The following is a 17,571-nucleotide window of genomic DNA, read 5'->3' on the forward strand; positions in this document are numbered from 1 at the left end:
ATTTCTGAATTCTATTACGGAGTCATAATATGAATAGAAAAAAGTCGAGACTCTAAATAGGTCCCCGCTAGAAGAAAGGCTGCAGTACATTATATACAAAGACCATAACACATGGGGACATTTTATTGACAGGAATAATGCATATCATACTGTTTGTGTGCCCTCATCATTCAGGTCAATTTATTATGGAGGCTGTGTCCAGGAAGGCAGCTGGGGCCTATCCACCCACACTTCCCCCCGTGTTTCTGAAGCGCTGTCCGTAACTAGGCAGGCAGGAGAGACCGCGGACAGGCAACACCAGGGGGTTGCAAAGTGCATGGCTAAGGAGGGGGGCTTGTTGCCTTTGTGCCATTTCTCAGTGACAGTGCTGCCAGTGTCATGAGGAGCACATCACATGTCAAAGCGGTGAAGTTTTCAGGCTGGGAGCCGCATGGAGTCCATCAGGCCTTCTGATATCAACACAGTTGGTTTTCTACTTGGTGTCGGAGCCACCCAGAGGCAATTCATATTCTGAACATTAACATGGCTTTGCATGCCTGTCACACATAGACCGTGCAGGGGTTTAATGCTATTGAAGACTACGGTTTAAATCTCTATGCAAACAGTGATTACCTTGTAAGAAGGTTCCAGGATAACATGCAACAAAGGACTTTAAAGTTATAGTTTTAGTAAAGCAAACTCATTTACATTTTTATTATGCGTGTCCTTTGTTTAAATCTTGCCACGTCCATTATGGAAAAGACTTCTTATGCAACTGAAGCTTATTGGGACAGCTACTCTTTTTTTCTTGTTGGTTTCAAAGCTATTGAAAACATTTGAATATATTGTCTTATGGCTGTCTAGATTTTACTGCCACATATTTCTTTTAAAATTATAGAAAAGCTTTCAGAGCTGGCACAGATCTTTATAGTAATACCAGAATATTAACTAACTCCTGCGACCATTTAAAATATTAACACAAAAGAGAAGACTCAGACAGCAGTTGCTTCGCTTACTAAAGAAAATTTAGGACATTATTTGCTTTGCTTGGTAAAAAATATGAACTCTTTTAAAAAATTACTTCAAAATAAAAATGTTAAAGGACTTGGAAAATAAAATTCCAAGCTTTTCAAATGGCATATAAACTTAAACTGTAATATGTTTATGCGTAAAATTTACTCTGTAACTATTTGTTTTTTCTCAGAAAAGGCATTTTTGATCTCCGATTGACCAGAACAAATTATCAACGTACACAAAGTTTTGGCCACAAAGTTTTCCCTGATTTTATAAGAAATTGTGTAAATAAAATGCCAAGTGCTTTGGGAAGTATTTCATTTTAGTTTGTGGTGCCCCTTCCTTTACTGAAGAAACAGTAGCAGTTTACATAAAGACCAAGTACGATTAACAAAAATGTCACTTTTAATAATGTAAATTTTTTGTGTATCCTAATGAAATGCTTCAACAGTATTTCACTTTAAACCGTCTTTATGCAGTAACAGATTTAAAATCAATCTTCTGAGATAATTATTAGATTTCATGTTTTTATTGAAAACTTTTACCAAATCCTGTAGGCAGATGAGCACACTCTAGGGAAAACAGTAGCATTAGGAAAACAGCACATGCAATATTTAAGTAATTAGCTAACACTCTGCTCTGGCAGTGGTCAACTCTAAACCTCAGCAAAACAAACTTAGAATTTCAAAAGACCTTTTAAGTAACTGCTACAGCTCTTAATAGGCTTAAGTATTTGTTCCTTTGCTCCGGCTGTATTTGAACACCAGCAGCTGATGCTCAAAGAAGAACCTTTCCATAAAATGAACAAAAAGATTTTAATTAATCCTGTGACTAAGTTTTAAATGGTACCTCAACTACAAGTGTAATCACAATCTTTTACTGTTTTAAGGAACGGGTGTAAAAACCACACGACATTTTCTTCACAAACCTGTACTTTGCACGTTACTCAGATAACCTTTAGCTCTAGCTCCACCATCTGCTAAACCCGAGAACTGCACGTAATTAACTATTCAGGCTCCTGCTGCAATGAGGACACTCATTAGCAAAATGAACAAAGGGACAATTTTCTGTAGCTACAGTCATCTGTTACACTTTGAGTGGCAGGTTTTGTAGCAATGTTCTCTCTACCATCTGCCCACAGCGGTAGCGTTTGGCTTGCTTAAACTAGGGAACTTTTAAGTTGTAAGAAAAAAGGGCTAGAGGTTGGAGGCGATTATAACACGCCTTGTATAGGAGGCTTCAATATTTCTCACCTTTTCTGTTTTATTGCCTTCACTCTAACATTTTTATTACTTTAAGTAAAAAATATGCATATTTTAGCCTTAATAAATTCTACTATTTATTTGCTAAGCTTATGTACTGTAGATTCGTATGATTGCTTTTCTCATAATACTAGACAGATATGCACACGTAATTTTGGAATATAACAAACTTCAACTAGATTCATCCACCTATACTCATAGTATTCAGGCCAAATAGGTAAAGGTGAGAGAATATAACTATTATGCAGTTGAGAAATATGCATTTCTGCTTGGTACCCTGCAGTATTTAATATACACTAAAAATAATGAGTTGGCCTTTTGAATAACAGCTATGGTTTTTGCACTCATTGCAAAGAAATCTGATGCAAATTACCGATGCTCTCCTACGACACGAAAGAAGAAAATATCTGAGCATATTCTAGTTAAAATTATAAACTGAAGTTGTTACTGTTGTTGATGTACCGGGAATTTGCCTTGAAAACAAATCCATTCTCGAAAAATGTGTCATCCAAATTATTATGTACCTTTCCATTTCTAAGCTCTACTTTAGGTATTTAAAGTCCGCATTATGTACACCACAAGAGGGGGCAATTGTACAAGCTGTCATGAAAAACATTCATTTACAAATATACCAGTTTTGAGTTGCAAGGGAAATTATCATTTCGATATTTATTTATATCTATTGTTATTATCCATAACATGTTACATTCGTATGTTTATAGTTTTAATTCTTTCACAGTTTATATCTCTACATTTCAAAGAAACACAGTTTAAGGTTGAACATGAGAACCTCCAGTATGGCCACTGGTTGAATACAAGCCCCTACTTTTCAGTCGGTCTCCCTGTTATTACACCCGTATCTTCAATTCAGCCAGTGCCTCTATTCTGTCAGGGCTTCCAGTCTTGAAGATTTCAGGAGGTCAGGATGCCGTCATTCCCTTGACAATATGCTCTAATCAGCAATCATTCTCATAGTGGTTTCATCTTTTAGCCACTGTATTTGATTTTGTCATCTGTGGAGGTCTTTTAAACGTAACAAAATGTAGACACCAGCCAGGAAAGGACTAACAAGTTGCTACTGGCCCAAATAGCTCCATTTACCTTTTCAAGGCATGTCAGCGCTGGCAAGAAGATCAAAGACAGCACAGCTTTGGAGGGAAAACGGGCATTTCATTGCAAACTCTTTGACAGAGGAAAACAGCGTATGTTTCCTGTTTCTGTTTTGTATAAATGCAGAACCCTTGGAGAAGAAGCTGGTGACGACAAACTTCTGCTGTATGGATCAGCTAAAGATTGCATAGATACCGAAGTAGTCCTTGAAGTGCAGCCTAAGAATGCACTTAGGTATTTAATATGGACAGCTTATTTTATTTATTAGGTATTTAATATAGCCAGCTTATACCTGGCTAAGGGTTAGCCAGCCAATTTAACACTAATTGTTTATTCCAACCAGCCTTCTCTACTTGCCCTTTTTTTGTCTATTCAGAAACATGTCTGGGACAAAGATCTACTACAGAATTTTTGTGAACTGTTGTAAGAATACTTCTTGTGACCTGGAGAGGGACTGAAGTTTCTGTGTACAGTACCTCTCAAGAGAATGCTCTACAGATCCCAAACCCTAGGCAAATATCCCTAAGTCCTCTCCTTGGCAACCTATTCAGATTCTGTAATCAAGTAATCTCAAGCTATTTGATAAACAGATTTAAGCTGAGTTTTTCAACTCAGGGCATTTTCTCCAGCTCTGAGAAATGTTTTGACTTTTTATTGTTCACCTCCCTAACTGTGCAGACTAGGACTAGTACTCACAAGATTCCAGAAATCAAGTATCTCCTTACACTTAGCTAATCATTGAAGTATCATATCAACCCTTTTAAAAACTGCTATAAACTATGAGTCTGTGTTCAGTTGCCAGTGTACTCCAACCCCCCTGCGGGTTTTTTTTTTGTGTTTTTTTTTGTAGATACTGAATTCCTGAAGATAGCTCCCCATCTTGTAGGTATCAGCTGTGTTCCTTGCTTCTAGAGGTATAACAAACAATTTGTTTCAATGGACCCAGTGCACCACAGGTTGCTACAACTGCCATGTGCTGTCGTTACTTATCTATCACTCTGTGTTGCCTACAAGTTTAATCAGCAGCGTTTTAATTTAATTCCAGGTCACCGATGAATAATGTGAAACCTTTATTAATTATTAGAGAACTTTAGCAAAGTTACAGAACTTGAGCAAGCTCTGTAATAATAAAAAAGTTCTGTAATAATAAAAACCAACCAACCAAACAAGACCTATACAATGCTGATTCCTCATTTACAGGTATTTTTTGAAATCTTTCATTGTTGAACAGGAGCTTTGCCCAAAGAAAATGTCTTTATCTGGTTCATAAATTATGCAAAGTGCAGGACCTGGGCAGCATCCCATCTTTCTGGAGTTAAAAGGACAAATGGCAACAGCAGATATTTACCCTACAAGCTCGACACTTTATGTAATTAATGTAACTTTGACTGAAGTCCTTGAACTGAAGAGGAAACTTCACTGCTGCGCCTCCTGGCTTTGCCCTGCAGGCAAAGGGCCTCATCCATGTTTGCGTACCTCTACCTGAGGTCTGAAACTACAGACTTTTAGGAGCTTCCCACCCCTTAGTGGTGGGATTTCAAGGCATGACATTACTGTAGCATACTGAATACTATATTTTAAACAGTGCTACTAAATCAAACACCTTGCAAAAGTCTTGTCTTCACAGGTACCACTCAACCAGACTTGTATTCTACTGAAATAATGAAATCAGCTTTGTTGGAAAATATCTATTTTGTAGAAAGCCTTTAGTGCTGATTAGGAAAACTCATATTAAGTTTTCCATTATGTTATCATATCTAACATAAACAGGGCAGCAGTCTCTGGGGACCCCTGGATCTAAGCTATCTGGGTTTCCTCATCTAGAAACATGTACTCTCCGTAAACGTTTAAAATCCTTTCTGGAGGTTAATAAATCAGAAAGTAATTGTTAACCTGGGATACAAGCACCTTGTTGTGCCTCCTCCTATATACAGGACATCCTTTTTTAAATTGCCCCCAGGATTTTCACATTATTAATGATTCTCCAATTTTTACCTAACAGTAAGCTCATACAATTGCAGCCACTTCCTTTGCTCCCAATACATTAAGATTATTTTGTCCTTAATGGTGCCATTTATAGTTCTTTCCTTGATACATTGTCCATTTTATACCCTTCAAAAGCTTCCAATTATATTAATTGCCGTATTTTTTTCCCTTTTCCCACATTTGTTCTATGTTGCTTTAATTTCTATCATTTGCTAATGTCATCTTGCCATGGCACTAAAATAGCACTTTAATAAATGCTGTCCTCTTCCTTGATTATGAGACTATGGCTTTTTGGTCACATAATACTTCTTTTCTTAGAGATTTCAGCTTTTTTGTTCATATTATTGTGTTCAGATTTTAAGCCTCAGTCAGTTTCCCTCACCAATGTAAATCAAGCTTTTGAAATATTGCACATATGTGCATACAAAACCACTGAACACAAATGTGTTCACATACTTATGGCACAAGTTATTAACTTATCGTTCACCTTGGCCTCACCTTCAGTACTGCGTGCAGTTCTGGGCCCCACAATTTAAGAAGGATGTGAAGGTACTCGAATGCGACCAGAGGAGGGCAACAAAGCTGGTGAAAGGACTGGAAGGAATGTCCTACGAGGAGCGGCTACGGACCCTGGGCTTGTCTAGTGTGGAGAAAAGGAGGCTGAGGGGCGACCTCATTGCTCTCTACAGCTTCCTGGGGAGGGGACGTGGAGAGGGAGGTGCTGATCTCTTCTCCCTGGTATCCAGTGACAGGATGCGTGGGAATGGTTCAAAGCTGCACCAGGAGAGGTTTAGACCGGACATTAGGAAGCATTTCTTTACCAAGAGGGTGGTCAAACACTGGAGCAGGCTTCCTAGAGAGGTGGTCAATGCCCCAAGCCTGTCAGTGTTTAGGAGGCACTTGGACAATGCCCTTAATAACATGCCTTAACTTCTGGTCAGCCCTGAAGTGGTCAGGCAGTTGGACTAGATGATCGTTGTAGGTCCCTTCCAACTGAAAATATTCCATTCTATTCTATTCTATTCTATTCTATTCTATTCTATTCTATTCCATTCCATTCCATTCCATTCCATTCCATTCATTCCTTAGAAAACTACTATCATCAATAAATTAGGAGGTCAAAAGCAGTGTTTGGTTATGCTAATTTAAAAAGTTTTGATAGAAAATTCTCATTTTGTGAATATATTTCAGGAAGAAAAAGTTTCTGACATACCACCTGCATCTTCACATGATATGAAGGAGTGCTTCAAGAGTTACTGATCCTTTTCTCCAGTTTGCTGCTTGTAATAGAACCTCACCAGAAAGTTATGCTAGCACAAGTTCAGGATTACGAGAGTCTTAATGTACAGTTACCAACAATTTAAAAAACAAATTGTTCTTTGATGTTGAATACCACTCCTCTCATTTTTCAAATTTTTCTAACTACTTCATCTTTTCTATAAAGCTGTTTTAGTCAAAGATTTCAACGTTACATTTCAATGTTAGATATGGTGCTACCAGATTTCAATAATGTTCCTTACAACACATTTCTTGATGGGAGTACGACTATGCCCATTTCCCCTCCCCCTTGCTTAAATCCTATAATTAGTATATAGTCAATTAACATTTTGCTTCTCTCCACATCCTCTGCCATTTCAAACTAACATCATTTTTTTGTAACATAAAAAGTTGGAATACTATTTACCTTCTCAGTGTAGGTTATTAGTAAGAAGCTACAAGTATGATTTTTTTTTTTAAGGCAGAACTCAATGTTTTAGATACAATGCATGCATATATACCAGTATACTCTGTCTGGCTCCAGAATGACCACCAGCCAACAGCTTGGGTGTCTTTACAGTGGGTTTCACAGCCATTACAGTGGGGATACACATGCCATTTGGTTAAGAAGCAGAGTCCAAAAACTGCATCAAAATCCCCGATGATGCACTAAAGAATTCTGCATTACAGGCACTAAAACCTACAACTACCTGAACTTGTACCACTAAAAGCTGCAAGACAGTTTACGTACTGCTGCCAAGCTATTTTGAACCCTAATAGCAATGAAAGGTTTAACATCTAATTTCCAGTGGAAGTTACAAACGTTCCTTTACAAGCTGCTTTCTGATCCAGCTAGGTGTTCTAAAAGTACTCCCACCAAATTAGAACTTTTAAAAGATAGTGAGGAGGTGATCCTGTACCCCTAGAATTCCACAGCCCACTGTGATAAAGACAACCCTTGTTCACATCCAGCCTCCTCCTCTTTTGGAGAAGAAATTTGTGCAATAAAGAATGCGATGACAGCCTCTTAGTATATTCACGTGGGAGCCTGGATTGCAGCCCTTGTTACAGAGAACATTTAAATATACGTATTTTCATAACGTAAAACAGCCTCGTCAGGGCTTACCCAAATGAAGCAAAAGAGAAATAAGCCATACCACTGTTGACTGTTGTAGCTAACAGTTTGTTGCAAGAAGGAATTACTATCACTGCCTTCTGTACGCAGGAATGACTGACCTGGCTTAATGATCCTTTTCTAGAACAGGTTGCATAGCTATGAATTCCAACTGGGGAGAGGTACCAGGTTTCCTCACAGGGTACATTGTGGAGCCCGTATTTCTCCTTTACAGGCCATACTGTCTACCTTAGGTGGCTGCCAGCACAGTTAGATGGCATTTTCAGATGTCGTTAGTACTATACATCTCAATGATGCATAGAGAGCAGAGATGAAAAAGCAATCCAGTGGTAGGCTTAGCTAGAACCTTTAGAGCCTGAGACTGCTTTTTATCAGCCTAAACCATATGTGTTTTGAAGAAGTGGTATAGATCTCTCACGTTTCAGTGAACTGCAGATGAGTATAGTTAATTTGGGTAGGAGAAGGACATGTTTATGTTACAGAAGGGATACAAAGATGATGTATGGACATATGAGACTGAATTATGTTTCCCATTTGAAGACTACAGACTAAGTAGGACAGTTCTTAGCCATTATAACTAGCTATTTACATCTGCATTTGGGAGAGGAAAAAGATTCATAATTGAAAAGGGCTTCTCATGTCTATTAATGGTTGTACTCATGTAGCTGTCATACTCCATGAACTTTCATTGCAGGAGTTAAGAAAAATCAAACATGAGGGATTTTGTATTTTATTTTTATATTTTAAATGAAGATATATCTTCACTGCATGCTCGAAATGCTGATTTAAATGATTAACAACACAATTCCTAAGAAAAAAAAGAAAATGTTTATTTTAGAAGTTATTTAGAGACAGTAGTAACAAAGAGAAACATGAGAACATCTAACGTAAGTGCTTCTGTAAGTAGCAGTAGAACAGAGGTGGACTTTTCTGTAACTGAGATGTTCATGCATGGGGTAAGAAAAGCACTGAGAGCAATATTTTATAGAAGTTTTATAAAACTTTTTGAGTTGATTTTTTTGGATTTTTTTTTGTTTTTACAAAAATATTTCATAAAATATTTTAATTTATTTTAAAAATAGATCAAAAAAGGTAGTACAACTACCAACTCTTGGTCAGGCTATCACTGATATAAATTTTTGTGACATTACTAGAGTACTATAAATTATTTCAGTCAAAATACTTACAATAGCACAGGGTAATCCCAAATAGTGTTCTAGTACCTTCCCAACCTTATGTTTCCTATAAAAATAATGGCACTAGAAATACACTTCGTTGAGTATGTTTAAAGATTTCCACATTTGGTTGAGTTTACGATCTTTTACAAAAACATACCATTTTAGCCCTTCCTTTTTCTTGGTATTCCTGCAATTTTCTCTCCAGATCTTCAGTTATGGACTCTTTCTCATGTAGCTTGTTACGTGAAAGCTTCAAAAGTTTTCCTGGTGAACATTCTGTGTCTTCTCCATTTATGTTGTAATACTTCTATTACAAGAAAAGATTCTTCAGTGAGACTTGCATAAACCACATAACCCTTTTTGAAAGCTATAGAATAGTTTTTGCAATTTGAACACATCATAATGCATATTTTACATTCGAGTTCTGTTCTAGTATAAAAAATAAAATTTTACTGTATCTGACATTTCAAATACTTGAACAAAAAGTGTGTTATATCTAATACATAATCTATAATACTAGAGGATTCAAATGCACAGCAAAGAATAAAGAAATTTAGAAAAAATTTGCATATCCTAAATATTTTAAAACTTTTGAAGAATGTGTTTAAAACGTAAGAAATAAAACAAGGAGAAAATGCAGCATAAGTACAGAATAACAAAACAAACTATTAAAATGTTAACTTTGCATTACTGGCATTTATTTTTGAATCTTCTTGATTGCAAAAGCAAAGTGTTTAAATTGCATTAAAGGATAAAAAAAAAGCACCTACAATGGATGATTTACTTCTCATGTAGTCAAAAAATAAGACTTTCAAAGAAAAACAACATGTGCAGCCTCCCATTACACAGAAATGTCTCCCCAAGGTGGTGTACTGCCAACAGCTGGCCATTAGGAAACACTAAGCTCCAAAGTGTGTTTGAAATCTTCCTTCAGGAGTACCTAGATACCTAATTTAAGTTATTTTCCAAGGTTAGGTGATTAAATGTTGGTCAGCTTCTTCAAAATATTATTAGCAGAAATTACTCTCTCTTGTGTAATACATTAACATTTGTAGCACTCACTGAGGAAGTGAAAGAAGTAGGGTTCAATTATTTCCTCAGCCACAGTGGAGTCAAACTCAGGTCTCCTTTTTCAGCACCCTCCCTACAAAGCTATACACGTGCCTGGGATGGGGCGAATCTCTACCTGGCTGCTGAAGCTGGACCAGCAGAATCCAAGAGTAATGCAAGATCTTCCAAAGAGAAAGCAAAGCAAAGGGAACCTGACCCTGCAATCCCCTGGTGAGAACACTGCTACTACACACTCCATGGAATTCACATGCGTTTTTTACCATGGAGCGATTACACGAGCTGGATTTGGGAAAGAAAACTTTTCACACACAAAATGAACTTTGCATTATTCTAGATGGTCTGTGCAGCAGTTACTTGATCGTATGTAGACACTCACATTTTAGCTAGTCATACTTTGCTTTTTTAATAGTCTGTGGGGATTTAGTTCAGACAAGTCCGGAGGACAACTCAATTCACCCTTCAGTAGGTATCTAAAACTGATCAATGAACTGTGTCCTAAAAAATACCTATTTCTCTGCCTTGACTATCAAGAAAGCAAGGTCAGCACAGCTGCATCATAAACATGTCTACATTATCGATGAAGTGTTACAGGAGACAAATGCCACTCAATTTTTCTCAGAAGTGACTATCTCCCAAAAGGAGTGTTTCACTACCTAATTTTAAAAGGGAATAGTTTTTCTTCAAATAGTCTATATAGCCTACAGCGCTCTTTTAAACCAACCCTGCTTAAAACATTAAAGTCACTGCTAGGAAGATTCCACAATTCTTACCAAAAAACCCCTATTTTACACTTGGTTTTGGAGCAGAATTTCTTTCTTCAAGTGATGGTGCTACATATCATTATTCAGGAATGAAGAAGAACAAAAGTAAAAAAATTAACATCTTTCTTTTCTGTGAGGTCTTAATAAATCTTGTAGTTTCTCTACAGAAGCTCCCCTTTCCTTCACTGCTAAAGCCTAGCTTTTGCCTCCTAATCACTCACTTTAAGCTATGCAACATTCTTGAAATGCATATCATCTTCTGTCACTTGCTCAGTGTTTTCAGCATTCTGATTTCCTCTCACATCTTTTTAAAATTCCTCAGTCTCACAGTTCCTCATATGTTTTCTGTGAACTTCTCTCCTTTGCTTCACATTTCTCTACCCTATTCTCTGAAACATCCACATGATTAATGCTGGTTTGAACGCATTCACAAGTGCACCTGTTCTCCTGTCCCTTCACATGTTTAGGAGATCATTCATTCTGTAAAAACACATTCTTTTCTCCTTCCAGGATTCTTTATGATCTTCTATATACTGTATTATACAGTAGATGCTGCTAACATACTGTACACACTTCCCACTATATATCTCCACTTGATTTTGCTATGTATAAGCAACAGTATAATTATAGCTAAATATTTTTACCCACTACCTTTCACAACTATCCACGTAAGTGGTTTATTTTTTTTCTTTCTTTCTTTTTTGTGTTCTAAATACGGACTTTGTTTTGCCAAGAAGTACAAACCTGCATACTCCATTTGCATGTGGGGGAATAAAGATGAAATTTAAGTTCCATACCTCCTAATTTGGATTTTTTTTACTGTTCCAATTACATCCTGAAATCTGTTAATAAGAAAGTTTGTGGCACAGTCCCTAGAGGGCAGTAGAAAGCCACCTGGGGTGCCACAGTTGGTCACCATTCTCTGTTCGGTCGCCTAAGTTCATTTACCAAATTTATCAAGACATTTTCATTTTTTATTGAACCAAACAGCATTTTATGTGATTACTATGTTTCTGCCTCCTCACAGATCCAATCACAGACTGTCAATTAAAGCAAGTTCCCTTCATTTGCTGTGAATTAAAGCACGCTCATCCCTTCATTTGATTTGACTGCCCTCAATAACATGGAAAAGTAAGCACTGCATATTTGGGTCTAATCCCACACTGCTTGAGTATTTTGTGATCAATCGTTTTTCACTAGTCAAGAAATTAAAAACTCTGCAATTTTTGCTTTCTTCCACTGGTATCTACTAACATACCTCATTCATGTTGCAATAACTATGATGTTACTCATCTAAAACTATACTCGAGTATGCTAACCTGCATAAGGGGGGAAAAACAATACTTGTGAAAACAATTATATTTTTGCGTTAATTATTTTGTTTCTATTCAATATAGTTTAAATGCTTAGTCTTCATGAAAAATTCAAATACACCCTTCTCCAGGTTTTGAACTGCAAAGCTATTATCTGTAATTAGTTTATGACATATTAATACTCAGGCCAGCAGTCTACTACCACATTAATGATTAAAACCCACCTCGATATTTGCTCTGAGAACAGCCAGCGCATCACATAACTTGTTGGTAGCTTTGTTGAATTTGGGCCTCTTTCTGCAATTCAGTTTGTAACAAATTACTGAGAACTTTGATGTGCAATAAAAGGACACAAGCAATTAGAAAACCAAACCAAACAACTTTTATATATTCTTCTTTTTCATTTAAGAAAATTAAATGCTACCCAAGCTCTTGAATGTAAAAAGAATAGTAAGCTCATGTTCCTTTTCTATCGCTTTCTTTTGCTGCATCAATTCTTTTAATAGTTGGTTTTTTAACATTCATATCAGAAGCTTGAAACTGAGGCTTTATGCATATTTCTCCTTTGTAGTGAGTGCTCACTAGTTGCAACATGATTGCCTAGGAGTGTTAATGCTGGCGTGGGCTGTGATTTACTACCTAAAGATCATTGACTATGTATTTTCAAAGAAATACATGGACAAAGAACTGTAAATAATTTATACACACAGGAAGTGTGTTACGTTTCTTGCCTGTTAAAATACTGCTATAAAGTATTTTCCTAGAAATAACCACACTACAATTTAAGAAGTTTTCCTAGATATGATTGTTAATATGCCAAGTACAATGTAATTCGTGTTCTATTAATTGCAAATTTGCAAAAGACACCTTAGACAGTCACTTTTAAATCTATATTAGCACTTTTCTTTATTTCCTTATTTTCAATACTTCTGTGGATTACTTTTCATTAAGTAAAATATTGTACCAAGCTGCACAAAGAGGGTATAGGAATAAGAACGGGCATCTAGTGAAGATTAACATGTAAGTGAACAAGAATTTTTCTCTTTACCCATTTATGTAAAAATTCAATGTCTGTCAGTCAATCATTTATGTATTGACAAAGATTTGAAGCCTGCTCTTCAATTTTTTCTTCATATTGTGCTTGAATGATGCTTTTGTAGATGAACAAATCTTGCTGGAGGGAGTGAACAAGCTAAAAATCAAATTCTTAGTATTATTTATTTTTATATCCAAAGTGAGCTAATCAAAAGAAAAGTACGACTATTCCATTACTCTGTTCAAGATGCTGATGGCTAGATTCATCCACCTAAACACAAGCATCTAATGCATTTCTATGCCCTATGGTATCCTCTTTGGTCTACAACAGTCACTTGGGCATGGGTCTTTACACCTGTCAGAGCTCACAGCTTCACATCCATGCTTTGGACATCGTAGGCTGTCAGCAAGAGTTTCCACCTGCAGAGTAAAACACCTAATTTTAGGTGTCTACATAAGAACTAGGTGAGTAAGTTTCTGTTACAGGCAATGAAGTCAATGGACCTTGACTCAGTTGCTCGTGTACACGTGGTTTAGTGTTAGAAGAAATGAGGTATGAAAGACATCTTATGCAGGGCTGGCAGACATGACACAGGGCTAAAGGAAACCTGTCCCTTTCTGAAACCAGAGATGGAGGCCAAGTAGCATATCTACTACCACGTAGACATCTCCACTGGCTACAAAGACAGATCTGCGCTGACTATATGGCATGTTTAGATGCCCTGCTCAGACAAAGATACCCCCATGAGATGCCTAAATGTAGGTTTTTTAATCTGTGAGCTGATTCTCACCCCAAATAACAAATTTGACTGTTAAATAAAGTCTTGGGGGGCTTTCTCTAATGAAAATAAGAAATATTGCACCATAATGTTCTCTAATGAAACTAAAAAGTAATTATATGAAGAAAACTGTAATTACTTTTGCAGAACAGAACATAAATTATAAAAATGTGCCAAAATGAACATACATTGCCATGTCAGAAGTATCAATGACATCTTTGTAATTTTTGTTGTAAGCACCACTCCATTGTATCACTCCTGTGAATGATAAAAAGTTAAAACTGACATTAAGAAAACTATAACTCATGAATTGGAAGATCTGAATATACAATATTAAGCATATATTTCAGTAGTCCCGGGCAAGGAAAGCATAATGAGAACTGACCCTCAATATAAATATAGTTTGTATCCAGATGTACAAAGTGTTCTCTGTTAAACTAAAAACTCCCCCCCAAACCTTCAGTACTGCATATTTTAAAGATATTTGGATTCAATATTTGACAGGCAGAGAATATTTATGCAGGAAAGATATTTAGCTTTCTCAAAAAATAACTAATTTAGGAACACACAAGTATCTGCCAGATGGTAACTAGTCAGATTCTGCAAAGGAGACACACACATATGTATCAATACAGATCTCAAAATGTAAGCCCAGAAAGTGGTCAAAACTTGTTTATAAATCCTAATTCAACAGTCTGCAAAGTATTTTATAGTGAAAAGAATAAAAATATCTGCATTTTAGCAAGAAGTGACAGAGGAAGTGTTAAAGGAAATGCATTCTGCTTGCCACTGGCTCAGATGAGCAAAATACACTGAAATCTTTCAGGGTTGTGAGGTAGAATGAGATACTGCTTCTGAAAAGAGTACCAAAAGCATTTAATTTTAGTTCTTATCTCTATATATACCATCTAAGAACTAAAAAGAAAAGTTTTGGGTTTTTTTTCTAGGAAATTAACCTTTTTGTGCACATAATTGTTTTATATCCTGAAGCATCTTCCTTTGTAATTTCTTACACAGTAAAGGGACAGATAGAAACACCTCATTTTGATGGAACAGATCTCCCTCTGCAGGTCTCTGGAGGCACCCGTCTTCCATCACAAATTGCTAAGGCATTTATGTTAAGCAGGCTGCACCATGCCTCCTTATGGACTGCACCTTCCCGCCCAAGTCTAAGCATTAAATTTCAGTGAGACACTGCTCAAGATATACATATAATTGTGCAAGAGTAGATAATACGATTTGGATCTTCTTTCTAATTTGCTTTTGTATGTGATTTGCAGAAGCACTGCACTATTTTATTTAATCTCCTTTATCAGATGTGTGAGGTCTCCTTAGCCATACTCATAACTGGTATCAGGTGAGTATCAATGGAACTGACAGGCCCACATTTATTTCCAGACTCTTAGCCACTATTAGATAGATTTAAACCTTCAGAATTTTCACTTAAGTTTATCTTTTTTTGTACATTAAACAAGTTAAATCCCTACGCAATTTTCTCTGATTCAGATAGCCAAGTAATCCAGTCTCTAAGTCAACTATTAATACTTGTATATTCTTCTATTTTGAAAACAGATTTATATAATTTAGCTGAAATAGGTATATGAAGACAGAAGAAAAGCCAAAACAGATTCCTTAAGAATTACACAAAACAGAGATGACAGTGACAAAGTACACGTTCTATAGCATGAGGAAAACTCTGTTATGATACTTTCCTAATTTACCTTGATTAAAGCTTGTGCAGCAATAGCTAGCTCCTTTAATTCTGGTATTTCTTTGATATCTGTTTGCATAGCATGATCTGTGCTGTAATATGCTATTTTTAAGTCATCTGAAATGCAAGGCCTGCAAAACCACACAGAATTGAAAAGAACACTTGCAATATTACAGTATTTGCATTAATCAAGTTAATCGATCTGTTAATAACGGAAATTCAGAGTCAAAGTGCCTATATTTTTTTATCATTTCACTTGTCTGACTTTTTTAAGATAGAGGGGAATTTAAAAGAGTGTAATAAAAACATTAACAGTTTGCTTCTATGTTTGCTTCATGAACACAAGTTTTTTTATTCAAATAACAAATAACAAAAGAGTTAACACTAAACATTATGCTAAAGAACACAAAAGAAAATGCTAAAGAAAAGAATGTATTCTGTCAGTAAATAGATTATTTTCAGTGTCCTGTAGAGAAATATATCAGTCCAGAAATCCCGCACTGTAGATTTGGTTAGGAGCTGGATTTCTGTCTCAGTGATAAAATTTATTATTTTTATACTATTAACATAGTCTAAAAGACACTTAACATTGTTACATTTTTAATAAAAAAATAGAACATCGGATTGTTAAAAACATAGTATTTTGACCCTGTCAAAATTCCTTTCTGTTAGAAATGGATGGTGTCATAAAATTCTTGCCCAGGTCTACTTAACTAACAGGTCATCCTAACTGGGCAAATAGGTTTAAAATTTTAATAGCATTCAATTGGAGGTGTTCCAAAGACCTCTTTATTTTGTGAACATTCAGATATATTCCAAGTACTCACAGCCCAGAAAGCCAACCGTATCGTGGGCTGCATCAAAAGAAGCGTGGCCAGCAGGTCGAGGGAGGTGATTCTGCCCTTCTACTCCGCTCTGGTGAGACCCCACCTGGAGTCCTGTGTCCAGCTCTGGAGCCCTCAGCACAGGAAAGACACGGACCTGTTGGAGCGGGTCCAGAGGAGGGCCACAAAAATGATCAGGGGGGTGGAACACCTCTCCTATGAGGAAAGGCTGAGAGAGTTGGGGTTGTTCATCCTAGAGAAGAGAAGGCTTTGGGGAGACCTTATCGCAGCCTGTCAGTATTTAAAGGGGGCTTATAAAAAAGATGGCGGCAGACTTTTTAGCAGGGCCTGTTGCAACAGGACAAGGGGGAATGGCTTTAAACTAAAGGGGGGTAGATTTAGACTAGATCTAAGGAAGGAATTTTTTACACTGAGGGTGGTGAAAGGTTGCCCAGAGAGGTGGTGGATGCCCCATCCCTGGAAACATTCAAGGTCAGGCTGGACGGGGCTCTGAGCAACCTGATGTAGTTGAAGATGTCCCTGCCCACGGCAGGGGGGTTGGACTAGATGACCTTTAGAGGTCCCTTCCAACCCAAACTATTCTGTGATTCTATGTGAAACTCCTCACTGAAGCAGTTGTGATCCCAGCTGTAAAGCTGCCCTGTAAGATACTGCCCTGCACAGCCAAAAAGTCTGAATTACCATGGGCTATGTTAACTTTAATTTAGTGCACAAATAGATTACTTTCAATCAAAAGTGCAAGTAGAGTCTTCCAAAACAGAAGAGAGAAGTCTGTACAAGATACAGTCTTAGCTTTGTCAGTGCCTGGAACAGCAGCAAAATACAGGGAACGTTGTTAAATAGGTAAGACGGGTATTTAGGTGAAAGCTCAGCACATAATCGTTCCAGGAGCATTACCATGAGCAAGATTTAGGATGTGTCCGGTTTCACGGTCGAGAGCACCGTGAAACGGAGTCCCGTTAACAACGTCTGGTGTCACTCGAGACCGATCGGGAACCGCCCTCGGCCCCTGCAGTTGTAAAAACAGGCGGGATCTCCACAGAAAGCAACGGTACCCATACAAGCCAGGGCTCAGACAGCAACCCGCTGTCGCCGAGGGCTGCAGGCGGCGCAGCGGGACGCCAGGCCAGGCCCC

The 17,571-nt window shown here is 37.2% G+C and overlaps 1 long non-coding RNA gene across 1 annotated transcript; it reads right to left on the bottom strand.

Annotated features, from left to right (window-relative positions):
- Positions 1 to 9,086: 9,086 nt before the first annotated feature.
- LOC103922425 lies at positions 9,087 to 15,679 on the bottom strand. The gene is made up of 3 exons (XR_663881.1): positions 15,602 to 15,679; positions 12,291 to 12,363; positions 9,087 to 9,228 (listed from the first exon to the last, which is right to left on the bottom strand). It is a non-coding gene; the product is annotated as an uncharacterized LOC103922425 (long non-coding RNA).
- Between the last annotated feature and the right edge of the window lie 1,892 nt (positions 15,680 to 17,571).

This window comes from Pygoscelis adeliae, unplaced genomic scaffold (genome assembly GCF_000699105.1).
Source record: "Pygoscelis adeliae isolate BGI_AS28 unplaced genomic scaffold, ASM69910v1 Scaffold27, whole genome shotgun sequence".
NCBI lineage: Eukaryota > Metazoa > Chordata > Aves > Sphenisciformes > Spheniscidae > Pygoscelis > Pygoscelis adeliae.